General features: G+C 43.4%; 1 long non-coding RNA gene and 1 pseudogene across 3 annotated transcripts; one reads left to right on the top strand and one right to left on the bottom strand.

The window, feature by feature from the left end:
* Nucleotides 1-4159: 4159 nt before the first annotated feature.
* Nucleotides 4160-6765, bottom strand: LOC144514078 (uncharacterized). 2 transcript variants are annotated; one of them, XR_013501253.1, is made up of 3 exons: nt 6363-6765; nt 5687-5998; nt 4160-4330 (listed from the first exon to the last, which is right to left on the bottom strand). It is a non-coding gene; the product is annotated as an uncharacterized LOC144514078 (long non-coding RNA). The 2 variants fall into 2 exon arrangements; XR_013501254.1 differs by lacking the exon at nt 6363-6765 and adding an exon at nt 6306-6329.
* Nucleotides 6766-6784: 19 nt separating this feature from the next.
* On the top strand, nt 6785-25749 carry LOC144514077 (NACHT, LRR and PYD domains-containing protein 3-like; annotated as a pseudogene). Its single transcript, XR_013501252.1, has 11 exons — nt 6785-6894; nt 7971-8208; nt 8723-8862; nt 10669-10832; nt 12277-12355; nt 12518-12725; nt 12862-14664; nt 15756-15929; nt 16826-17265; nt 24620-24666; nt 24791-25749. The product of XR_013501252.1 is annotated as an NACHT, LRR and PYD domains-containing protein 3-like (transcript).
* The last annotated feature ends 1990 nt before the right edge of the window (nt 25750-27739 follow it).

Genomic DNA, 27739 nt, shown 5'->3' with positions numbered 1-27739 from the left:
CACCAGGGGAGAACGGCTGCTCTTGTGTGAAGTAAACGCAAAATATGTGACTTTTTTTTCAAACGAAAATGCGGGGATTATGACATCATGCAAGCCCCGCATATTTTGCGCTGGAATCAGAAATTTATGCGGCGAAAGTGCGGCGTATTTGAAAAAATGCCCCCCCCCCTCTGTTAGTTTTTTTACTTTTCCCAAAGACGATGAATTACATAAACGGTGGGTAGGGTTGGGCATCGTTTGGATTTTAACGATTCTGATTCCAATTGCGATTCTTCCTTGAAAATGGTCACATGCTTATTTCACAAATAAGAGGAAAGTTTTATTTTGATTCAATGGTGGGTTGTAGTTTTACAGCTTTCTCAACGTAAAATACAGTCACACTAGAGCGCTGCTTACTGAGCTCCAAGGCTGCAACACAACGAGAGCCTGGCCGCTACGGAAACCAGGACTTGCTCCTGAACACACCTCCCTGTAAGACCAGCAGAATGCACCTGAACACACCTCCCTGTAAGACCAGCAGAAAGCACCTGAACACACCTCCCTGTAAGACCAGCAGAATGCACCTGAACACACCTCCCTATAAGACCAGCAGAATGCACCTGAACATCACGTCACTTCATCACGTCACTAAATCACGTCACTTCATAACGTCACTACATCACGTCACTTCATAACGTCACTACATCACGTCACTACATCACGTCACTTCATCACGCCACTTCATCACGTCACTTCATCACGCCGCTTCATAACGCCACTACATCACGCCACTTCATCACGCCACTTCATCACGCCACTACATCACGCCACTTCATAACGCCACTTCATAACGCTACTACATCAAGTCACTACATCACGTCACTACATCACGTCACTTCATAACGTCTCTTCATGACGTGGCTTCATGACGTTGTTTCATGACGTGGCTTCATGACGTGGCTTCATAACGTCACTACATCACGTCACTTCATAATGTCACTTCATAACGTCACTACATCACGTTACTTCATAACGTCGCTTCATAACGTCACTAAATCACGTCACTTCATAACGTCACTACATCACGTCACTACATCACGTCACTTCATAATGTCACTTCATCACGTCACTACATCACATCACTACATCACGTCACTACATCACGTCACTACATCACATCACTTCATAACGTCACTAAATCACGTCACTTCATAACGTCACTTCATAACATGGCTTCGTAACGTCGCTTCATAACGCCACTTCATGACGTGGCTACATGACGCTGTTTCATGACGTCACTTCATAACGTCACTTCATAACGTCACTTCATGACGTGGCTTCATGACGTGGCTTCATAACGTCGCTACATAACGTCGCTACATGAAGTCGCTACATAACGTCGCTACATAACGTCGCTACATCACGTCACTACATCACGTCACTTCATAACGTGGCTTCATAACGTCACTTCATAACGTCACTACATCACGTCACTACATCACGTCACTTCATAACGTCACTTCATCACGTCACTACATCACATCACTACATCACGTCACTACATCACGTCACTTCATTAAGTGGCTTCATAACGTCGCTACATAACGTCGCTACATCACGTCACTTCATAACGTGGCTTCATAACCTGGCTTCATAACGTGGCTTCATGACGTGGCTTCGTAACGTCACTACATCACGTCACTACATCACGTCACTTCATAACGTGGCTTCATAACGTGGCTTCATAACGTCACTACATCACGTCACTTCATGCCGTCGCTACATAACGTCGCTACATAACGTCGCTTCATAACGTCACTTCATAACGTCACTACATCACGTCACTACATCACGTCACTTCATCACGTCACTTCATCACGTCACTTCATCACGTCGCTTCATAACGTCACTACATCACGTCACTTCATCACGTCACTTCATAACGTCACTACATCACGTCACTACATCACGCCACTACATCACGCCACTACATCACTTCACTACATCACGCCGCTACATCACGCCACTTCATAACGTGGCTTCATAACGCCACTACATCACGCCACTTCATAACGCCACTACATCACGCCGCTACATCACGTCGCTACATAACGCCGCTACATAACGCCGCTACATAACGCCGCTTCATAACGCCGCTACATAACGCCACTTCATAACGCCGCTTCATAACGCCACTACATCACGCCGCTTCATCACGTCGCTACATAACGCCGCTACATAACGCCGCTACATAACGCCGCTTCATAACGCCGCTACATAACGTCGCTTCATAACGCCGCGACATAACGTCGCTTCATAACGTCACTACATCACGTCACTTCATGCCGTCGCTACATAACGTCGCTACATAACGTCGCTTCATAACGTCGCTTCATGACGTCGCTTCATGACGTCGCTTCATGACGTCGCTTCATGACGTCGCTTCATGACGTCGCTTCATAACGTTCCCATGGCACCTCAGGTAACACTGGAGACTACTGACATGTTACTCAGGTAACATCTGGAGACTACTGACATGTTACTCAGGTAACACTGGAGACTACTGACATGTTACTCAGGTAACATCTGGAGACTACTGACATGTTACTCAGGTAACATCTGGAGACTACTGACATGTTACTCAGGTAACATCTGGAGACTACTGACATGTTACTCAGGTAACACTGGAGACTACTAACATGTTACTCAGGTAACATCTGGAGACTACTGACATGTTACTCAGGTAACATCTGGAGACTACTGACATGTTACTCAGGTAACATCTGGAGACTACTGACATGTTACTCAAGTAACTCTGGAGACTACTGACATGTTACTTAGGTAACATCTGGAGACTACTGACATGTTACTCAGGTAACACTGGAGACTACTGACATGTTACTCAGGTAAACAATGTTTGTTTATGTTGAACAGGAAGCAGATAATCCGTCACAGGAAGTGGCGCTCCTCCTCCACAGGAAGGGCTTTGACTGTAGCTCCTCCCCCGAGCCGCAACTGAAGTGCACGTGGAGCGTGCACGAGGAGGTGAAAGGTCTGTGTGTGTGTGTGTCTGTGTGTGTGTGTGTGTGTGTGTGTGTGTGTGTGTGTGTGTGTGTGTGTGTGTGTGTGTGTGTGTGTGTGTGTGTGTGTGTGTGTCTGTGTGTCTGTGTGTGTGTGTGTGTGTCTGTGTGTGTGTGTGTGTGTGTGTGTGTGTGTGTGTGTGTGTGTGTGTGTGTGTGTGTGTGTGTGTGTGTGTGTGTGTGTGTGTGTGTGTGTGTGTGTGTGTGTGTGTGTGTGTGTCTGTGTGTCTGTGTGTGTGTGTGTCTGTGTGTGTGTCTGTGTGTCTGTGTGTGTGTGTGTCTGTGTGTGTCTCCGTGTGTGTGTGTGTGTGTGTGTGTGTGTGTGTGTGTGTGTGTGTGTGTGTGTGTGTGTGTGTGTGTGTGTGTGTGTGTGTGTGTGTGTGTGTGTGTGTGTGTGTGTGTGTCTGTGTGTGTCTGTGTGTGTGTGTGTGTGTGTGTGTGTGTGTGTGTGTGTGTGTGTGTGTGTGTGTGTGTCTGTGTGTGTGTGTGTGTGTGTGTGTGTGTGTGTGTGTGTGTGTTGAAACAGCAGCAGCTTCAGTGACTTTAGAGTGAAAAGACGTTACAGCCTCCATTTATTTTATGATGCATATCGGTTGGCAGGACGGTCTTTCGCTGGACGTTTTGTTGGTAATTGTCCACATCTCTGTCTGAGGTCACATACGGGCACTATAATATGGGTATGTATAACATATATACATACATGTATATATTATTTTATAAAGTTTTTTTTATCAAACATGTTCGGGGCCAGTAAAGGGGAACTTGAACTGCATGATTGGTTATTACATTGTTTGCTTTTTGCAAATGTTTTCATTTACAGTGTTTAATAATTATCATACTGATGACATTACTATATCGTAGTCAGGCTTTATTTTGATCTCAAATGTTTGGGGCCGGTCAGGGGGTACTCTGCTGAGAAAAAAGTTGATAGGGGGTACATTATTGAAAAAAGATTGAGAAGCACTGCTCTAGTGTATCATTGCTTAAAGTAGGCTAACCTTCATCAGAAAATGTCAGTAATTAACTGACATCCCTATCACATCAGGACAGATGGATCACTGGCAGTGACAAACAGGAAAAGAAACGGAACCATCAACATGTTTTCTGATGCTGAATATTTATTGCAGTAAATGTAAAAGCTTGCAGTGGTTACAGTTGAAGCCGGCTGGTCCAACTGTCGCTCTTCAGGTTCTCTCTGAATTACTAGACAGGTACTTGACACACGTACGGCTTCTGGTCATTACAGGACACATCGTTCCAGAGTCCCCAGTCTGAAAGAAACATGTTAATCAGTGTCAGTAGGGATTTCAGGGTTAATGGAAATGTTGCCTCTCAGGTGTCCATCCATCCATCCATCCATCCATCTTCGTCCGCTTATCCGGTGTCGCGGGGGGAGCAGCTCCAGCAGGGGACCCCAAACTTCCCTTTCCCGAGCCACATTAACCAGCTCCGACTGGGGGATCCCGAGGCGTTCCCAGGCCAGGTTGGAGATATAATCCCTCCACCTAGTCCTGGGTCATCAAGGTTTTGCAGTTGATGACTATTAATAGCAAATACTAAAGGGAAAAAAACATGTTTAGCATATTTATGTGTGGGACTTAGTTTGATTTAATATCACACTGCATTATTAGTTGTTTTAAATAAATGACTTTTTTGAAATATCAATTCATGGTAGGCCTAACATATTAATTATTATATTCAGAAGATGATCCTCATATCAATCACTATGGTTACAGCTCGTAGCCATCCTAACCTGTGTAGCCTTTACTGAGACTACCTTTTCAAAATGAAGAAGGGACTAGTTTTAGGAAGCATTTTCAGGAAATTAAAAAGATAATCAGATTGTTGCTGAGGTTTTTCTTCACAGAGTAAGATGTACTGTATATAGCTTTGTATATACAACATGTGTTTTGGCATTTTTGACACACTTCTACCTCAGCCTATATACAGCACACAGACACAACTCACACATCTCATTCAACCATTTCACCAGCTGAGGAAAGGGTCGTGACATGAGTCAGAGGCTATCAGAGGTCAGAAATGATGAACCAATCCATCGGCTCTGCTCCTACAGGCACCTTGGTGTTCATGTGGACAACACCTGGCTGGAAGGCCCGTGTTCAAAGTGTGTGTTATCATTTAGAGCAGACACTCACGGTGAATCAGAGGGTTTATGGTATACAAGGCTGCATTACAGAGCATAGTCATATGACTGTCATGAAGGTTGTGGAGAGGAATAGAAACCAGTCTCTCCAGGCAACCACAGATAATATGGTCTGATCTATCTCAACATGTTGCATGTGTTCTCTATCTTTATTCTCCATGCCAAGTATGAGCTCTTATATAGACTGTGTTGGCAAAGCAGCCTCTGTGCTGTCAGGCATCTCATGATCAGAATCATCCAGGACAGCAACACCAAGACGCTTTCTTGCTCGCTGGTAAACTGACTCCCGAGCTTGTGTGTGAAATTAACCATACGCTTGTCATGATACATTTTGGTCATAATCTTTCAGTCCCCAAAATGACAAAATGTAGCAGCTATATTGCAGCAGGATTAAATTATTAAACATTTTGTACAAGTAATATTGGATTACAGTAGTATATTAAGTTTAACGCTGTCTACCTACCCTTACCCCAATCATTCCAGTGGAATCTAGACGGCACTGATCCCTGTTTGATACGGATCCGTCCACTGGCCGATGTGTGTCTATCCTCAGGGGGAAAGTGCTGACTGCACACAAAGGTGCTCCTAGAAGAATCTTAAAACTTGGTACCTCATCTCTCCTGATCGCCCTCACCCAACGGGCACGCATTTCTCCATCAACAGGGAAATCGTGAAAGCTCAGATACGGGAATTTCTGTTTGTTGTTTGAACAAAATGGTTCACTGCAGTAGCATCTTCTGGAAGATTGTGCCATGCTTCGGTGTTGGATGGGATACTGTTGCGATACAGACACCGGGAGAAAGAAACAGCTACATTAACATTCAGCTTTGACCAGGAATCAATATTTATCTAGCTATCCTGCACAACAGTATTTAAATAGGTGAGTTACTATACATTCCTGAATAAAGTAACTGCCTACCAAAGCGTTAGATAGCTAGCTAAGTAAACTTGTTACAGTACAGGCAGCAATGTAACGCTACCTTTTAACGCTATCGGTACCTGGTACTAAAGTTGTTGCTAGCTAACGTTAGCCCACTCTTCTAACAATTATGAATTAACAATAACGTTAGCAAGTTACAAACCATTGCATATACGTAGACATTATTACTCTTAACTTTACTAATTTAACTTAAATGTACCTTTTGTAATTTCTTCAAATAGCTAGCTAGTTAGTGGTCAACAGTTGTATTTCGGTGAGAAGTCTCAGGTTACGGGGGGGAACGGAAGTGAAGTTAACCTGCTACGCGGAAAGGCGGAAGTTCTATGACGTCATCGTGAAAAGGGCCTATTCCATCCAATGATAGTAAAGGCTGTGATATATATCGTGGGCACCATAACTTAAGTCATTGTTTATAAGTAGAATGAAACTGTTTGGGATTGCACGAGTTAAAGAATTAATTTCTCTGAAACGAAGTTAAACTAATAAATCTGTCAACATGTTTTAATGTGTGAATATGTTTGGTGGAGCTCTGCTTGTAGTTCCTGCTGATGTCCACCAGAGGACGCCATGACGTCACCACCAGCTCAGAGAGGAACACAAACTGGGGACTTTAGGTTAGTTTGGTGCTGCCCCTCTCTGGGCGTTTCTTCTTGTTTCCTGTTTAAAGTTTACTTTCACTTCCCACAGTTTGTGTCGCAGCTTTTTCTCTTCGTGTGAAGCTCCAGCTGAAGGTAATTCAACTCGTCTGTAACGTTTAAATATACATATATATATATATATATATATATATATATATTTATATATATATATAAAATATACTTTATTTTAAACTAACATCATCTGGCACCGTTTAAATTCCGTTTTGTTTCAGAGAAAGTTAAACATAATGAAAGTGTTTGAACTCATTTCTAAAGGCGGTAAAACACAAGTTTCTTTTTATTGTCTGTGTGTGTGTGTGTGTGTGTGTGTTTGTGTGTGTGTCTGTGTGTGTGTAACTGTAAGTTGCTGTTTGATATGTTAACAACACGTTAGTCTTTGGTCTCTTCAGGGTTAGTTTCTGGCTCTGTGATGTTAAATATAATGTTTCTACTTCACTTCTTATTTCCTGAGAAAGTTTGGACGACTCTTGTGTTGAAGATAAATCTCCATGTTGTAACATGAACTACTACAGAGGAGGTTTGAAATACTTTGCCAGGTGTTCATACGTCTGTTTGTCCCAACCGTGAGGCTGCAGTCAGGAAACTTTACAGCTGTGTAGCTGAGGTCTAAATGAAGGCCGAGTTTGAAGATGGGGGGGGTCCGAGCAAGAGAGGAGGAAGTAGGAGGGGAGGAAGTAGGAGGGGCCAACTTTAAGCCCCTGGCCTGATTTGGCCGGTGTGATCCATCATAAGATGGCCTCTTGTTATTTCCTTTCTCCTGCTGTCAGAAAACACACCGTCGTCTCCACCAGCGTAAAGTCAGACACAACAGGACTCTACTGTTTCCTCTGGACCTTTCAGAATAAAATGTAGTGACCTAAATGCCTCTGTTGCTGTTGTAGTGATGTGTGGAGGAGGATGCAGAGGGAGATTGATTGTAATAATGGAGTCTTGTCTCCATTAGAGGACAGAAAGATGACATTAGTCCTGGAGTCTTTCCAATGTTCCTGTTCTCCCAGAAAGAGAATGAATGACAGAGCAGGATGAGCAGAGAGCAGAAAGCATTCAGTGAAGAGATTCAGACTTTATTTTCTGCTTCATAGCTTCTAGTTTCTCCAGCAGCTTCCTTTTCTGGAGATTAAAAAGTGGTCTTCCTCTCTTTCTAACAGGACCCATCAGAGACCAGACCCTGCTGAACCTGAACCTGAACCCAGCTGTGTGTCCATGAAGAGTCAGCGGTCCATGGAGACACCACTTCTTTAAGAAAAGACCTGTAAGGGAGAGGAGAATAGAAATGGAGGAGAGGCTACTTGAAATGGAGGAGAGAGGATTGATGGAGAGACTTGAATGGCAGAAGGAGAGAATAACAATGGAAAAGGAAAATGAAATGTTAAGAAGAAGATTGAGGTGAGTTGTGAACATCCAGCAAACTGGAACGAGTCTCATTGGATGGAGCTACGTCCGTCTGGGTTGTTTTGTGTCCGTCTCATGCACACTCCTTCAAATTAAGTGCTTTTTTGTAATTATTGTAGTTGATGACTGAAATGAGAATATAATAATTTCCTGTATCACTCAAAACATCTTTCTGTTTAGACAACATTTAGAAATATTATGTTAAAATGTTTAGAGTAGTAAGAATAAGTGTATGTGCAGGATGAGTAGTATGAAGAGCAGTAGAATATGGCTGTATTAGTGTAATTACAGTATGTACATCTGTAAATAAATAAAAAGAACAGTATGGGGGGGATAGGGTGGTGCACATTGTCCAGGGGGGGTTGGAGGTTAGATTGTCACCGGGATGCAGAGCAAGAGTTCAGTAGGGTGACAGCCGCAGGAGAGAAGGAGGAGGAGGAGGAGGAGGAGGAGGAGGAGGAGGAGGAGGAAGAACATGTGACCCTCAATAAATGTGTTTTTCTATCAGGACCCAGCAGAGACCAGAGTCTCCTGAACCTGGACCTGAACCTGACCTGAACCTGAACCCAGCTGTGTGTCCTTTAAGAGCGACCGGTCAAATGATCTCTTTATTGACTTTAAAGGTCAACAACCCTCTGCTGAAAAGAGGTAATCTGTTAATAATATTATAATAATCATGCACACTCCTTCAAATAAAGTGGATTTTTGTAATTTTGTGGAAAGAAATTATTGTAGCTGATGACTGAAATGAGAATATTTTTGCAAAATAATTTCCTTTGTTACTCAAAATATCTTTCGGTTTAGACAACATTTAGAAATATTATATTTAAATCAGGGCTGTCAATCGATTAACATTTTTTATCTAATTAATCAGCTACTAGCTAGTGGTAGGCTAACGTTAGCTGCTGTCGAGTATAGTGTTAACTAGCTAGCGGTAGGCTAACGTTAGCTGCTGTCGAGTATAGTGTTAACTAGCTAGAAGTAGGCTAACGTTAGCTGCTGTCGAGTATAGTGTTAACTAGCTAGCGGTAGGCTAACGTTAGCTGCTGTCGAGTATAGTGTTAACTAGCTAGCGGTAGGCTAACGTTTGCTGCTGTCGAGTATAGTGTTAACTAGCTAGCGGTTGGCTAACGTTAGCTACTGTCGAGTATAGTGTTAACTAGCTAGAGGTAGGCTAACGTTAGCTGCTGTCGAGTATAGTGTTAACTAGCTAGCGGTAGGCTAACGTTTGCTGCTGTCGAGTATAGTGTTAACTAGCTAGCGGTAGGCTAACGTTAGCTGCTGTCGAGTATGGTGTTAACTAGCTAGCGGTAGGCTAACGTTAGCTGCTGTCGAGTATGGTGTTAACTAGCTAGCGGTAGGCTAACGTAAGCTGCTGTCGAGTATAGTGTTAACTAGCTAACGGTAGGCTAACGTTAGCTGCTGTCGAGTATAGTGTTAACTAGCTAGCGGTAGGCTAACGTTAGCTGTTGTCGAGTATAGTGTTAACTAGCTAGTGGTAGGCTAACGTTAGCTGCTGTTGAGTATAGTGTTAGCTAGCTAGTGGTAGGCTAACGTTAGCTGCTGTCGAGTATGGTGTTAACTAGCTAGCGGTAGGCTAACGTTAGCTGCTGTCGAGTATAGTGTTAACTAGCTAGCGGTAGGCTAACGTTAGCTGCAACTTTATTGTCATTGTGCAAAGTACAAAGACAGTGAAATGCAGTTTACGTCCCAACCAGAAGTGCAAAAAAGCAGAAAAGTTGAACGTGATATACTAGTATAGACAGGTGGAGCATAGGCAGGACAAGACATATTACAGTGTTATAAGAGCAGAATAAATGTTTATTATTATAATTATTGTAGCTGATGACTGAAGGAGGAGGAGGAGGAGGAAGAGGAGGAGGAGGAGGAGGAAGAGGAGGAGGAATGAACATGTGACCCTCAATAAATGTGTTTTTTCTATCAGGACCCAGCAGAGACCAGAATAAAGAGCAGAATAAATGTGGCTATGTAACATGAACAATGTATGAACAACATGTGCAGATATGTGCAATGTAGTAGCAGAGACATTATACTAGTAGTAAGAATAATATACAGTCGATATATTTAGTGTATTAACAGAATATATAATGAGAAAAACAGAATAAATATGGATATTCAGTATGAACCATATAGACAGATATGTGCAGCTTGGTAACATTATAAGAGTAGTAAGAATAAGTGTATGTGCAGGATGAGTAGTATGAAGAGCAGTAGAATATGGCTACGTATAGCTGTAATTACAGTATGGACATCTGTAAATAAATAAACAGTAGGGGGGGGGATAGGGTGGTGCACATTGCCCGGGGGGGGTCTTAGTAGTTTAAATTGTCACCGGGATGCAGAGCAAGAGTTCAGTTGGGTGACAGCCGCAGGAAAGAAGAAGAGGAAGAAGGAATGAACATGTGACCCTCAATAAATGTGTTTTTCTATCAGGACCCAGCAGAGACCAGAGTCTCCTGGACCTGAACCTGAACCTGGACCTGACCTGAACCTGAACCTGAACCTGGACCTGAACCCAGCTGTGTGTCCTTTAAGAGCGACCGGTCAACTGATCGCCTCATTGACTTTAAAGGTCAACAACCCTCTGCTGAAAAGAGGTAATCTGTTAATAATATTATAATATTGCTGATTCATGTTTCAACTTTTATGTTTCCAGAGAAGTTTTAAGTTTATTTTCAGCATCTTTCTTCTTCACATATATTTATATTCTCACATCTGAAAGCTGTCCAGTGAGACCAGTCTTCAACTGTAGATCTCAATGGAGTCCAGATCCGGCTGAATTATTCTCTACGAGCCCATTTCAGCTTCATAACTGTATTTTCAGGTTGTACCAGAACAGGTTTACATGGTTTCATTTTCCAAAAACACCATATTGTTGTTGTACTGCACAGCTCTCTCTCACTGCTGCAGATCCTCTTTCAGCTGGTCTCTGTTTCAGCTACAGAGTGAGACCTCTTTTCTTCTTCTTCTTCTGTACTATCTTTGATTGGACTTGCACATGCTCAGTAGCTCAGATGTAGCTCATGTCAGCTAGCTAGCTCCATAGACAGTAAAAGAAAGGCTGTTTCTCCACCTTCAGTCAGTTACAAGGCAGGATTAGCTGGGAGACTTCTTCTAAATGAGGGCGCACATGGAAAAAGTTATTTTGGAGATTATGGTGAACTGGTGTGTGTTGTAGCAGTGCTTTGCTATTGACAACGAGGTAGCATGCTAGCGTTAGCGTTAGCATTAGCATGCTAATGCTACGAGCTAATGGTTGCGGTTAGCCAGCTCGTTTCGGCTTGTGACGTCACAACAGCTGACCCGGAGACTGAAGGCAGGACACATTCAGAAACCGTATCTCACTCAGAACAGCATGGATGGATTTTTTACAAAGTTTGTATGCGTGTGGAAGCACCAGAGACACAAAAGAACTCCCCAAATCCCAGAAAAGGTGTTTTTTTCATAATATGGGCACTTTAAGAAATTTGTGTCCGAGCCCGGCCCGAGCCCGACACAGTTAAAATCTCATTTTTTCTCATACTAATGACACATGTAGGCTACGTTTTTGTGTGGAAAGCCCGCTTTTATTAAGCAACTGTAGGAAGGCATTCGGAAATGTCAACAGATGAGGCATCAGCGCACACGGGCAACAAGCTCACGTTAATAAGCTGTTCAAATGTTCAATGTCAGGACACTATTTACCATGAGAAGACTTCTGCCATTTGAGTCTGGACACTTAAGGCCAAGTTTCAGACGGGGCAAAATACTGCGTGAAAGCTCTGCTTCCTTACTTCTTGGTTCTTTCTGTCGATTCACTTTGGGGTCAGCAGCACCACCAACACTTTAATGTCAGGGGAAACCATCTGATTCTGTGTTGTAATCAACACTTTAATGTCAGGGGAAACCATCTGATTCTGTGTTGTAATCAACACTTTAATGTCAGGGGAAACCATCTGATTCTGTGTTGTAATCAACACTTTAAGTCACAGGACCTTTATCTTGTGTTTGTCTCTGTGTGGACAGACATGATGTGAGCTAATTCTTCTGATTCCTCCACAGAGTGGACCAGGAGAGCTCAGAGGTTCCCAGTGGTCAGTCTGCCCAGCAGCATCAAACACACCTGGACTCCATATTTATGGTCCGTACATGTACAACAACTACTTTTACACCTATTCTGTTCACAATCATCTCCATGCTGTGCTTTTCAGACCAGTGGATTGTCAGTCTGTCCAACATGGATCTGATGTTTGCTTCCATGATTTCAGTTTGATTGTGTCATTCATATAATCTTTGGTTGCAGCTGCTGGAGGAGAACATCGTCACTTTTGTGAAGAATGAGCTGAAGAAGATCCAGAAGGTTCTGAGTCCAGATTACCCAGAATGCTCAGAGAGTCAGAGGGAGGGTGAGGATGAAGAGCAGAGCAGCAGCAGAGAGGCATTTCTGAAGATCACACTGGACTTCCTGAGGAGAATGAAGCAGGACGAGCTGGCTGACCGTCTGCAGAGCAGTAAGAGGATTTCTCTAAAGATTTAACTTACTGGACTAATGGGACGTTTACTAATGTCTCCAGAGATGGACCAAAGTATGTTCCTGTTTGCTTTACAAAATTACTTAATGAGCTTTTTTATTATGTATTCATTCAGGAAGCTTTGCTGGAGTTTGTAAACGTAAACTCAAGACTAACCTAAACAAGAAGTTCCAGTGTGTGTTTGAGGGGATTGCTAAAGCAGGAAACCAACCCTTCTGCATCAGATGTTCACAGAGATCTACATCATGGAGGGAGGGACTGCACAGGTCAATGATGAACATGAGGTCAGACAGATTGAAACAGCGTCCAGAAAACCAAACAGACCAGAAACAATAATCAGACAAGAAGACATCTTTAAAGCCCCACCTGGAAGAGAGGAACCAATCAGAACAGTGATGACAAAGGGAGTGGCTGGCATCGGGAAAACAGTCTTAACACAGAAGTTCACTCTGGACTGGGCTGAAGGCAAAGCCAACCAGGACATCCAGTTCACATTTCCATTCACTTTCAGAGAGCTAAACATGCTGAAAGAGAAAAAGTACAGCTTGGTGGAACTTGTTGATCACTTCTTCAGTGAAACCAAAGAAGCAGGAATCTGCAGGTTTGAAGAGTTCCAGGTTGTGTTTATCTTTGACGGTCTGGATGAGTGTCGACTTCCTCTGGACTTCCACACCACTGAGATCCTGACTGATGTTACAGAGTCCACCTCAGTGGGTGTGCTGCTGACAAACCTCATCAGGGGGAAACTGCTTCCCTCTGCTCGCCTCTGGATAACCACACGACCTGCTGCAGCCAATCAGATCCCTCCTGAGTGTGTTGACATGGTGACAGAGGTCAGAGGGTTCACTGACCCTCAGAAGGAGGAGTACTTCAGGAAGAGATTTAGAGATAAGGAGCAGGCCAGCAGAATCATCTCCCACATCAAGACATCACGAAGCCTCCACATCATGTGCCACATCCCAGTCTTCTGCTGGATCACTGCTACAGTTCTGGAGGACGTGTTGAAGACCAGAGAGGGAGGAGAGCTGCCCAAAACCCTGACTGAGATGTACATCCACTTCCTGGTGGTTCAGTCCAAACTGAAGAACATAAAATACGGTGGCGGAGCTGGGACCGATTCAAACTGGAATAAAGAGACAAAGAAGATGGTCGAGTCTCTGGGAAAACTGGCTTTTGAGCAGCTGCAGAAAGGCAACCTGATCTTCTATGAGTCAGACCTGACAGAGTGTGGCATCGATATCAGAGCAGCCTCAGTTTACTCAGGAGTGTTCACACAGATCTTTAAAGAGGAGAGAGGTCTGTATCAGGACAAGATGTTCTGCTTCGTCCATCTGAGTGTTCAGGAGTTTCTGGCTGCTCTTCATGTTCATCTGACTTTCACCAACTCTGGAGTCAACCTGCTGTCAGAAGAACAAACAACCTCCTGGTGGCCTAAAGTCTTCAGACTCAAACCTGAACTAAAATGTCTCCATCAGAGTGCTGTGGACAAGGCCTTAGAGAGTCCAAATGGACACCTGGACTTGTTCCTCCGCTTCCTCCTGGGTCTTTCACTGCAGACTAATCAGAGTCTCCTACGAGGTCTGATGACACAGACAGGAAGTACCTCAGAGACCAATCAGGAAACAGTCGAGTACATCAAGAAGAAGATCAGTGAGAATCTGTCTGCAGAGAGAAGCATCAATCTGTTCCACTGTCTGAATGAACTGAATGATCGTTCTCTAGTGGAGCAGATCCAAAAGTCCCTGAGTTCAGGAAGTCTCTCCACAGATGAACTGTCTCCTGCTCAGTGGTCAGCTCTGGTCTTCATCTTACTGTCATCTGAAAAAGATCTGGACGTGTTTGACCTGAAGAAATACTCCGCTTCAGAGGAGGCTCTTCTCAGGCTGCTGCCAGTGGTCAAAGCCTCCAAAAAAGCTCTGTAAGTGTGATTTATTCATCATAATGACGTTAAATCAAACCCTCTCGTGTAATATAGCTTAATTCAGTCACGATTAATTATCATGTTTCCAACTTGTTTGGAGTAGAGCAGCAGATATTTAAAGCGCCCATATTCTGCTCATTTTCAGGTTCATAACTGTATTTTCAGGTTGTACCAGAACAGGTTTACATGGTTTCATTTTCCAAAAACACCATATTGTTGTTGTTGTACTGCACAGCTCTCTCTCACTGCTGCAGATCCTCTTTCAGCTGGTCTCTGTTTTAGCTACAGAGTGAGACCTCTTTTCTTCTTCTTCTTCTGTACTATCTTTGATTGGACTTGCACATGCTCAGTAGCTCAGATGTAGATCATGTCAGCTAGCTAGCTCCATAGACAGTAAAAGAAAGGCTGTTTCTCCACCTTCAGTCAGTTACAAGGCAGGATTAGCTGGGAGACTTTTGCTATTGAGAACGAGGTAGCATGCTTTATTTTGTACAAAGTTGGTATGCGTGTGGAAGCACCAGAGACAAAAAATAACTCCCCAAATCCCAGAAAAAGTGTTTTTTTTCATAATATGGCCACTTTAAACATGCTGAGAAGGGATTTCATATGCTGTATCACCAAAAGTCCAGACTCAACATATAAACACAATCGTTATTTGTCTTCTTATATGACATTTCTCTAAACTTTAAGCTTTATTCAATTTAAACCGCCCTTCTCATGTCAGGATTTAAAATTTAGCAATGTGAGTGTTTTCAAAGCATTTTGTTGTTATTTATAAGATGTTGTTAAAAACAAAGTATAAACTATGGCTATGGCTTTTTTTTATCTTATGTGAATTTGAATACTGGATGTCTTTTTACTCCTCATTCAGTCACAATTAGTTATGTTTCCAACTTGTTTAGAAAATGGATTTTATATTCTGTATCACCAAAGGTCCAGACTTAACATTTAAACACAATCGTTATGTGTCTTCTTCATTACCATCCCTCCAACAAAGCTCTGTAAGTGTAATTTATTCATCATTACATACTCTATCTTTCAACAGGAGTTAAATATAATAACTTGTTTCCTTCCTGTTGTCTCTCCAGACTGAGTGGCTGTAACCTGTCAGAGAGAAGCTGTGAAGCTCTGTCCTCAGTTCTCAGCTCCCAGTCCTCTAGTCTGAGAGAGCTGGACCTGAGTAACAACGACCTGCAGGATTCTGGAGGGAAGCTGATCTCTGTTGGACTGAAGAGTCCACACTGCACAGTGGAGACTCTCAGGTCAGATCAAGAACAATAATCTTACAAAAAAACAGTATTTTATTCTGATTTAGAAACACTTCATAAAGAATGAAATATGAACTGTGGCTGAGATCCAGAAATCATTTATATTTTAATAACATGTGACTTTGATTACTGGACGTTTGTTTATTCCTTAATATACAACAAGTGAATTTGACCAGACAATCTGATTGGTCAACTAGACATTTAAAACTTACTCAAATCAGCATGACAGCACACCCAGAGCCATTTGGGCACACCTGGTGCATCACATACGATATTACTCCACCATTTCCATGGCAACATTGTACCTTCCAGGGCTGTATAAAAAAACAGTAACGTTATCCTACAACAATGATACAATGGATCGTTTTGTTGTTAATTTCGAGTTATATGGAGGACTTAGTTTTGATTAATGATTGGAAGACGATGAGAAGTGAATCATTGGATGAAACGACATTTTTACACTCTGGAGTTAACTGTTACTGGAATAGTTTGGATCACGTCAGCTGTTAGATCACATCAGCTGTTTGGATCACATCAGCTGTTAGATCACATCAGCTGTTAGATCACATCAGCTGTTTGGATCTCGAGACTCTCAGGTCTCAGGTCTCAGGTCAGGATTCATTAACCCATTCTACTGATGACCATTTAAAATCTGACTAACTTTTGTTGATAAAACAGCTGCTTTGTGTCTGCTGATACAATAAACTTGGGCAGTAGTTATTAATTATATAATTATTAATTTCTAGACTCAGAGTTACTTTCCATGAGGATTTTTTATTGTTTAGTTTTGTTGTTAAATAGTTAAATAGAACAGATGATTTTAAAGGTGTATTCTAAATCTGGACCAAAATGTACCTGGGGTTCCTGTGTGTTGTTCTGTGTGTTTGCAGTCTGTCAGGCTGTCTGATCTCAGAGGAAGGCTGTACTTCTCTGGTCTCAGCGCTGAGCTCCAACCCCTCCCATCTGAGAGAGCTGGACCTGAGACCTGAGAGGGTTCATGTGTGTTGTTCTGTGTGTTTGCAGTCTGTCAGGCTGTCTGATCTCAGAGGAAGGCTGTACCTCTCTGGTCTCAGCGCTGAGGTCCAACCCCTCCCATCTGAGAGAGCTGGACCTGAGACCTGAGAGGGTTCATGTGTGTTGTTCTGTGTGTTTGCAGTCTGTCTGGCTGTCTGATCTCAGAGGAAGGCTGTACCTCTCTGGTCTCAGCTCTGAGCTCCAACCCCTCCCATCTGAGAGAGCTGGACCTGAGCTACAATCATCCAGGAGACTCAGGAGTGAAGCTACTGTCAGCGGGACTGGAGGATCCAAACTGGAGACTAGACACTCTCAGGTACAAACACTGATGAACAAAAAGGAGATATTTGTGTAGGAAGATGTAAAGAAAAACAACTCCAGGAACTAAAATGATGACTTCCTGTTAATAATTGATGTAGTTTGGACATATCTCTGTATGTTAAAGGAACTTTCCATGGTTAAGCTTAGCACAAATCAATGTGCTTTCTACGCTGTGAGAAGAGCGTGTCTTTCGGCAGACTAGTTATCTAGAGGTTTAAAATGTCAGTTGCTGGTGCTACATGGCTCATGTGATCGATCAGAGACGTACACTGACATCAGGACCAATTATTTCTCTAAGTTCCTCTTGTACTGGGAGAGTACCAACTCCAAGTTCAAAAAGTCCCTCAAAATGCTCTTTCCTAGTCCCTTCGGTGCAAACATTATATACAGTCAGGTCCATAAATATTGGGACATCGACACAATTCTAATCTTTTTGGCTCTATACACCACCACAATGGAGTTGAAATGAAACAAACAAGATGTGCTTTAACTGCAGACTTTCAGCTTTAATTTGAGGGTATTTACATCCAAATCAGGTGAACGGTGTAGGAATTACAACAGTTTGTATATGTGCCTCCCACTTTTTAAGGGACCAAAAGTAATGGGACAGATTAACATTCATAAATCAAACTTTCACTTTTTAATACTTGGTTGCAAATCCTTTGCAATCAATTCCAGCCTGAAGTCTGGAAGGCATAGACATCACCAGACGCTGGGTTTCATCTCTGGTGATGCTCTGCCAGGCCTCTACTGCGACTGTCTTCAGTTCCTGCTTGTTCTTGGGGCATTTTCCCTTCAGTTTTGTCTTCAGCAAGTGAAATGCATGCTCAATCAGATTCAGGTCAGGTGATTGACTTGGCCATTGCATAACATTCCACTTCTTTCCCTTAAAAAACTCTTTGGTTGCTTTCGCAGTATGCTTTCGGGTCATTGTCCATCTGCACTGTGAAGCGCCGTCCAATGAGTTCTGAAGCATTTGGCTGAATATGAGCAGATAATATTGCCCGAAACACTTCAGAATTCATCCTGCTGCTTTTGTCAGCAGTCACATCATCAATAAATACAAGAGAACCAGTTCCATTGGCAGCCATACATGCCCACGCCATGACACTACCACCACCATACTTCACTGATGAGGTGGTATGCTTTGGATCATGAGCAGTTCCTTTCCTTCTCCATACTCTTCTCTTCCCATCACTCTGGTACAAGTTGATCTTTGTCTCATCTGTCCATAGGATGTTGTTCCAGAAATGTGAAGGCTTTTTTAGATGTTGTTTGGCAAACTCTAATCTGGCCTTCCTGTTTTTGAGGCTCACCAATGGTTTACATCTTGTAGTGAACCCTCTGTATTCACTCTGGTGAAGTCTTCTCTTGATTGTTGACTTTGACACACATACACCTACCTCCTGGAGAGTGTTCTTGATCTGGCCAACTGTTGTGATGGTGTTTTCTTCACCAGGGAAAGTATTCTTCGGTCATCCACCACAGTTGTTTTCCGTGGTCTTCCGGGTCTTTTGGTGTTGCTGAGCTCACCGGTGCGTTCTTTCTTTTTAAGAATGTTCCCAAACAGTTGATTTGGCCACACCTAATGTTTTTGCTATCTCTCTGATGGGTTTGTTTAGATTTTTCAGCCTAATGATGGCTTGCTTCACTGATAGTGACAGCTCTTTGGATCTCATATTGAGAGTTGACAGCAACAGATTCCAAATGTAAATAGCACACTTGAAATGAACTCTGGACCTTTATCTGCTCCTTGTAAATGGGATAATGAGGGAATAACACACACCTGGCCATGGAACAGCTGAGCAGCCAATTGTCCCATTACTTTTGGTCCCTTAAAAAGTGGGAGGCACATATACAAACTGTTGTAATTCCTACACCGTTCACCTGATTTGGATGTAAATACCCTCAAATTAAAGCTGAAAGTCTGCAGTTAAAGCACATCTTGTTCGTTTCATTTCAACTCCATTGTGGTGGTGTATAGAGCCAAAAAGATTAGAATTGTGTCGATGTCCCAATATTTATGGACCTGACTGTATATACTAGGGGTGGTACGGTTCACAAAATCCACGGTTTGGTTCGTATCACTGTTTTAGGGTCACGGTTTTCGGTTCTGTTCGGTTCTTGTTATTTTTTCTTTTCATATCTTTATCTTTTTTTTCTTCAGAGTCATGAAGACTTGTCTGAAGGACAACGCGGCTGATCTAAATCTAACGTTCAGTTTTAAAGTGGAAGGCTTCAGCTATGTTGTTTTTGCGACTTCTGATTCCATGAAGTGTTTTGGATGTGGGGAGGAGGGTCATTTGGTCCGTTCCTGTCCGCGTCGGCCGGCCCCGAGTCTGGGGGGCCGGGCGGTTCGGATGGGCGGTTCCCGGGTCCCGGGGGACCGGACCCCGGTCCCGGGGGGCCGGGTGTTTCGGCCGAGACGGCTCCCGGTCCCGCTGGGTCGGGCGGTTCGGCCGACCGGGCCGCAGAGTCGCCTCCGGGGGGCTCAGACTCAGATGTTGCGCCACCTGCGGCTGACTCAGACTCGGCAGGTGCGCAACAGTGTGCAGAAACTGCAGAGGTTACAGAGTTAGTTGTACAACAGGAGTGTGGAAATACAACTGTTAATGAAGGAAATGCCCAGTCTACTGAGGCAGCAGAAAATAACAGACAGACAGGGAAAAAGAAAGGCAGTGCAAATAAGACAAGCTGCAGTCAGAATATTACAAATGTGGTTGATGATGCTCTGGCTGATAATGTGTCTGATGAGATGGATGTAACTACAAGATCCAGCAAAAGAAAAAACAGTTCTAACAAAGAGCAGAATGATGCTAAAGCTAAAAAAGCTGCTAGAGGGTCTGTGTGGTGATGATGATGATGATGATGATGATGATGATGATGATGAGGAAGATTGTGAGTGGACAGCATCCCAGGTAGAGAAGTTAACTCTGTATCCTCTGGATAAGATCAAGAAGTTCCTGCAGGACACTAAAGGGATCAAGGCGGTGAAGACGGAGCAGTTCTTCCCTGATCTGAGAGGGTTTATCAGGTCTGTGGCCTGGCTGAGGAAAGATACAGAAGGGTTCACTATCCAAGAGGTTTACCGCCTCAAGAAACTGGTCACTAAAGTCAGAGCTCAACTCATTGAAGATGATGACTGGGTTTAATATGTTTCTTCACATACTTGTTGTGTGTGTTTTTGTTCTTGCTCTTTTTTTTTTAATGGCAGATTTAAATATTGGGTCTTTAAACATGAATGGAGCAAGAAGTGATGTTAAAAGAGCTTCTCTGTTTAAACTGATGGAGTTAAAACATCTGGATGTTATCTTTGTGCAGGAGACCCACAGTGATGTGGAGAATGAGAGTGAGTGGAGGAAGCAGTGGCCTGGGGAGGTGATTCTCAGCCATAAAGCCTCTAACAGTGGGGGGGTCGGAGTGCTCTTCTCTAAGGGCTTTCGTCCCTGCTCCTTTAGTGTGGAGGAGATCATGTGTGGCCACATTAATAAAATTAAGGTTGAGCTTGAAAATGTTCAACTTATTTTTATAAATGTGTATGCTCCAGTTTCGGCCATTGAGCGAATGACATTTTTAAACCTTCTGTGTGATGTCATTCAGGACTGTACCGGTGATTTTTTGTTTTTGGGAGGTGATTTTAACTGCACGGAGAATCCCAGTGTAGATCGTAATCACCTGGAGCCTCATCCTGCTTCCTCGGCCAGACTCAGGCGTCTGATGGAGAGCTGTGAGCTGGAGGATGTGTGGAGAGGTTTTTCACATGAGCGCCAGGCAGTACACCTGGAGTCATTCCAGAGATGACATGTTGTCTTTGGCCAGGCTGGATCGCTTTTATTGTTTTAAGCACCATTTTGGTGTGTTTAAAAAGTGTATCATTTCTCCTGTTGGTTTTACGGACCATTGTCTTGTCCAGTGCTCTATTTATATTCAAAATGTAAAATTGCACAGTGCTTATTGGCATTTTAATACTGGACTTTTAAATGATAACTCTTTTAAAGAGGCTTTTAAGTGTGTGTGGGGTATACACCAGAGCCTTAAGTCCAGTTTCCCATCATTGCAGCAGTGGTGGGATATTGGAAAGGTTCAGGTGAAACTCTTTTTGTCAGCAATATACTCGCAATGTCACCAAGCACATCACCAGGTCTCTTCAAGACCTAGAGATTGAAGTAGTGGAACTACAGGATTTGGTGGATTCCACAGGAAATCAAGGGCATGTTGAAGCTCTTAAAGTTAAAAAGGCTGCTTTAGCCAACCTGTTGGGCATCACAGCACAGGGGGCTCTGGTCGCTGCCGCTTCATGAGCGCTTCCCAGATGGATGCCCCCTCACAGTTTTTCTTTGGTCTGGAGCGTAAGAATGGTCAAGGAAGATCATCCACTCGCTACGCTCTGAAGATGGAGCTACGATCACAGGAACCCCTGAGATCAGGAGATATGCCACCTCGTTCTACAAAGACCTGTTCAGAGAGGAGTACGTGGAAGATCCTGAGTCAGCTGCGTCTTTCCATGCTGGGCTTCCTCAGGTGGGTGCTGCTAACAACACGGTGCTGGAAGATCTACTGTCCCTGAATGAACTGTATGTTGCTCTGATGAGTCTGGGGAACGGTAAGGCACCAGGCATCGACGGGCTGCCTGTGGATTTCTATAAGACCTTTTGGCCAGTTATTGGTGAAGATCTGCTGGAGGTCTTTCAGGACAGCTTGAGCAGAGGGACGCCTGCCGCTGAGCTGCAGAAGGGCAGTCATTACCCTGCTGCCAAAGAAAGGAGACTTACAGGACATAAAGAACTGGAGACCTGTTTCTCTGCTGTGTGGGGACTATAAGATCTTGTCCAAAGCTCTCGCTTCTCGGCTTCGGGAGGCGATGGATGAAGTGGTTCATGTCGACCAGACTTACTGTGTGCCCGGCAGGTTAATGAGTGATAATATCACTTTAATTCGGCATGTTTTGGGACGTCTCTAGCTCACTGGGTATGGATACTGGTCTTATTTCCATAGACCAGGAAAAGGCTTTTGACCGGGTTGAACATCAGTATTTGTGGCAGACGCTCAATGCTTTTGGCTTCAGCCCAGGTTTCATAGCTAAGATTCAGGTACTGTACCGTGACATTGCGAGTATATTGAAGGTTAATGGTGGTTTGGCTGCACCTTTTAATGTGCAGAGAGGGAGTACGGCAGGGATGCTCTCTGTCGGGGATGCTTTATTCCTCGCTATTGAGCCTCTGCTCCATAAACTTAGGAAGGAACTTTTAGGTGTGTATTTTCCTGGGTGTGCTTCAGCTGTTAAAATATCAGCTTACGCAGACGATGTCATGGTTGTTTTAAACAAGCAAACAGACATCAACACTTTGGTAGAGACTGTAAGTATTTTTAATCGTATCTCTTCTGCTAAAGTGAACTGGGCTAAGAGTGAAGCTGTGGTGGTGGGAGATAAGCTACAGAGCACTCTGTCTCTCCCAGGAGGGCTCACCTGGAAGAAAGGAGGGGTCAAGTATTTGGGTGTGTTTTTGGGTGAGGAGTGTGTGATGCAAAAAAACTGGGATAATGCTCTGGAAAAAATAGAAGGCCGATTAAAGAAATGGAAGACCGAGCATGTCCTACAGAGGGAGGGACGCTCGTTATTAACAATCTGCTGTCCTCTTCTCTGTGGCATAAACTGTCTTGTGTGGATCCCCCTTCTAATTTACTTGTAAAAATTCAATCTGTTTTGGTTAATTTTTTTTTGGATAAGCTGCACTGGATTCCCCAGGCTGTTCTGTTTCTTCCTAAGGAAGAGGGAGGACAAGGACTGGTTCATTTGGCCAGCAGGGGCGCTGCTTTCCGCCTGCAGTTCCTCCAGAGACTGCTGTTTGGCCCTAAAGACTTGGTCTGGAGACCTCTGGCCCATTGGGTGCTGAAAGACTTTAAGGGTTTTGGACTAAAAGACTCTTTGTTCCTGATGGATGTGAGGAAGCTGAGTTTCCAGGATTTGCCTCCTTTCTATCGTGGCGTGTTTACAGTGTGGAAGCTGTTGACCAAGGAGAGACGGGTGCAGGGTGACTCCCTACACTGGCTGCTACAGGAACCAGTGGTGTACGGAGACCGGTTGGATTACCCCTGCTGGGCTGGTTCTGCCATCTCGGACGTGTTCTGCAGAGCACGGGTGCTCACGCTGGGGAATGTGGTGGATATCGCTGGACCAAAACTGAACAATGCTGCTGCTTTGGCAGCTGTTCTGGAGTGTGAGATCAGTCAGAACAATCTCAAAACTGTTGGACCACTGGAAGTACTATCTGTCTGGACATGAATCCATAATGTTGGAGGAATATAATGTTGGTCTGATTACACCTCAATGTGACGATTCCTTCCCTGGTTTATGTGTCCGTCCCTGTCTTGATAATTATGTTGGTTGTTTTTTGGGATGTAAAGCACTGCACTTTAGACCTGAAAGAGGCAAAAGGAAATGCCTTTTATAAAATGATGGTGCTGTGTTTAAATAGGAGTAAACTCCATGAGCGGGTTGACACACCGTGGCGAGGACATCTGGGTTTGGAGGTTGATGTCCAACCTGCATGGAGGAGTTTATACAAACCACCATTAACTAAAAGAGTAGCTGACCTCCAGTGGAGAGTGTTACACGGGATAGTGGCAGTCAACGCCTTTCTGTCTGTCATCAGTCCTGGTGTTAGCAACAAATGTCCTTATTGTGATGAAAAAAGAAACTGTGTTTCATTGTTATTCTGAGTGTGTGCGCCTGTCACCGTTGTTCTTGCTGCTAGAGAAACTGTTCAGTAAGGTAGGGAGGTTTTCTCCAAACACATGTTCATCCTTGGGTTCAGGTACAGTAGGTTAGCTAAACATAAATGTCAGCTGTTGAACTTCATCCTGGGCCAATCAAAGATGGCTGTGTATGTGAGCAGGAAGAGGAAGGTGGATGAATCTGTTGATATTAATGTGACTCTGCTGTTTACTCGGATGGTGAAAGCCAGAATCAGGATTGACTTTAGTTATTATAAAGAGATGAAGGATGTGGATCAGTTCAGTGTGATCTGGGCCCATGGTGATGTGTTGAGCTCTGTTGAAGGAGAACAACTCATCTTTTCTCAGGAGATGATGTCATGTATTTAAGACTATATGTATTTATTTATTGTTCTGTTGAAAAGAGATTATTTTTGTAGATAACAAGATGGAACATTGATAAAATAAAGTTCCTTTAAAAAATCAAAAATCTCTCTCTCTCTCTCTCTGTCTCTCTCTCTCTCTCTCTCTCTCTCTCTCTCTCTCTCTCTCTCTCTCTCTCTCTCTCTCTCCCTCTCTCTCTCTCTCTCTCTCTTTCTGAGTGATGTAATGCCCCCCCCTCCTCCTCCTTTCAGGGTGGAGCCTGCTGGAGTCAGATGGTTGACACCAGGTCTGAGGAAGTGTAAGTGTGTTTTTACATTTCATTCATCAAACTGTGACATCACTCATTCAACCCTCTGATGTCATCATCAAAGTGCTGATTGGTTAATAACTGCAGCTGTGTTGTGTCTCCTTCTCTCCGTCAGATTCCTGTGAACTCACAGTCGACACAAACACAGTGAACAGAAGCCTCAAACTGTCTGACAACAACAGGAAGGTGACACGTGTGATGGAGTATCAGTCATATCCTGATCATCCAGAGAGGTTTGACTCCTGGCCTCAGCTGCTGTGTAGAGATGGTCTGACTGGTCGCTGTTACTGGGAGGTCGAGAGGAGAGGAGAGGTTAATATATCAGTGAGTTACAGAGGAATCAGGAGGAAAGGACGCAGTGATGACTGTTTGTTTGGAGGTAATGATCAGTCCTGGAGTCTGATCTGCTCTGATGATGGTTACTCTGTCTGTCACAATAACAGAGTAACATCCATCTCCTCCTCCTCTGTCTCTAACAGAGTAGCATCCATCTCCTCCTCCTTTATCTCTAACAGAGTAGCATCCTCCTCCTCCTCTGTCTCTGGTAGAGTAAGATCCATCTCCTCCTCCTCTGTCTCTGGTAGAGTAGCAGTGTATGTGGACGTTCCTGCTGGCTCTCTGTCCTTCTACACAGTCTCCTCTGACTCACTGATCCTCCTCCACACCTTCAACACCACATTCACTCAGACTCTCTATCCTGGGTTCTTTTTCTGGTCTCCTGGTTCTTCAGTGTCTCTGTGTCCTGTGTAGGACGGAGAGTCTCCTCCTGTTTCTCACTGCTGATCAGTTGAGTCTGTACAGGATCACACTTACAGAAATATTTCAGCTTATTGTTATGAACTAATGAATGAACTTTGTATGAAATAATTCAGAATGATTGAACAGATTCCTCGTGAAGATTGTAAACTTCCTCCACTTCCAGTCCTTTAAAGATGGAAGCTGTGATCATGAAATTGTAGAAATGCGTTTTGTTGCTCTTTTTGACGTTATTGTTGCTATTTTGTGTCTAAGCATCATGGGAGTTGTAGTTGATCCTGAGCTGGTTGTGTTGGATGATAAAATAACTCAAACTCCTGTCTGATCGTTCCTCTGAGTCTCAGTACACACACACACACACACACACACACACACACACACACACACACACACACACACACACAGACACACACACACACACACACACACACACAGACACACACACACAGACACACACATACAGACACCACTAAGGTCTATATAAACAGAGACTTCAGATACAGTATTAGGGGACCACTAAGGTCTATATAAAAGAGACTTCAGATACAGTATTAGGGGACCACTAAGGTCTATATAAAAGAGACTTCAGATACAGTATTAGGGGACCACTAAGGTCTATATAAAAGAGACTTCAGATACAGTATTAGGGGACCACTAAGGTCTATATAAAAGAGACTTCAGATACAGTATTAGGGGACCACTAAGGTCTATATAAAAGCATCCAAAGAGCACCATGTCATGGGACCTTTAATAAAACACAGATGCATTAACGGTTGCGGCCACCAGGTGGCAGAATAAATCCTCCAGGGGGACGCAGAGCAACGTGAACATTCTGCTGAGTCATGTTGCAGACGCAGATCTGCAGAGTCATGTTTGTGTCCACCTGGTGAATGTAAAGTCCAACAGAACGATGTAACTATGTGTCAGTTGGAAAACAGTTAGATACAAAACAGGAAGGAAAATAGAGACACAAATGTCTTAAAAAGCTACAGAATTATCATTTTTCCCCAAATTTTTTGGAGATCTTATATAACGGCTTTAAAAAAACGTTAAAATAATGCCACAAAAATGTTGAAAAAAAATGCCCCCAAAAAGCAGCAAAAATGTCCAAAAAGCAATGACAAAAACGCTAAAATGTGTTGAAAAAAACCATGAAATAAAGAGGAAAAAATGCTGAAAAAAACGTTTAAATAAAGAGACAAAAATATCAGAAAAAGGGAGGAAAGAAGGGACATTATGGCCAGATAAACAACAAAAAAAGTGACAAAAACGTCAAAAGTTTTCCCAAATGATGCCAAAGTCTTGTGAAATAGTTCATATAGCTGAAGTCCAATATTAACTTCCCTTTAACCAAATAATTCATTGTTATTAGAAACAATAGAAGTCAGAAACTATTACAACAAAACAGAAACTGAGGAAGTTAAATATTCCTACTGTACAGGTTGTCTCAAACGCAGCGTTCCTCTCTTGTTTCATTACATTTTTCATTATTATTTTGATTCATTTTAATATATATTTTTTAAATATTTAAATGTATTTCTAAATATTCTGATGTATTCGTACATTTATAAGGTAGAACTATTGTAAATAATGTTGAAGTTTGGACTTATTATTGTAAGCTTTTTAATTTGTATTACAGTTTAATTATCTTAAATTCTACATATCTACAGTCATGAGAACAAAGTAGGAAGCCATGCTAAAGTTACTAAAAAGAGGAATAAAAACATCATCTTTAGGAAACTGATCTTAATGCCTTCATTAAAAAAAATGAGGAAAATCCAACCTTTAAGGACACCAGTTATCTTTGTGAATGAATAATGTATCGTCAATAAATAAATGTTCTTCCTTAAAATACAGGGGGCATAAGTAGTACCCCCCCATGTTAGACTCCCATAGAGGCAGGCAGACTTTTATTTTTTTTAAAAAGCAGACTTTTTACATCATACCTGTCATCAACTGCAAAAAACCCTGGCCTCCTCCCAGCTGGAAGTCCCTCCACCTAGTCCTGGGTCTCCCCGAGGCCTCCTCCCAGCTGGAGTCCCTCCACCTAGTCCTGGGTCTCCCCCGAGGCCTCCTCCCAGCTGGACGTCCCTCCACCTAGTCCTGGGTCTTCCCCGAGGCCTCCTCCCAGCTGGGACGTCCCTCCACCTAGTCCTGGGTCTTCCCCGAGGCCTCCTCCCAGCTGGGACGTCCCTCCACCTAGTCCTGGGTCTTCCCCGAGGCCTCCTCCCAGCTGGGCGTCCCTCCACCTAGTCCTGGGTCTTCCCCGAGGCCTCCTCCCAGCTGGGCGTCCCTCCACCTAGTCCTG

Source organism: Sander vitreus, unplaced genomic scaffold (genome assembly GCF_031162955.1).
Source record: "Sander vitreus isolate 19-12246 unplaced genomic scaffold, sanVit1 ctg438_0, whole genome shotgun sequence".
NCBI classification, from domain to species: domain Eukaryota; kingdom Metazoa; phylum Chordata; class Actinopteri; order Perciformes; family Percidae; genus Sander; species Sander vitreus.
The sequence above is the reverse complement of the archived record's forward strand: the minus strand, read 5'-3'. Positions and strand labels throughout refer to the sequence as shown.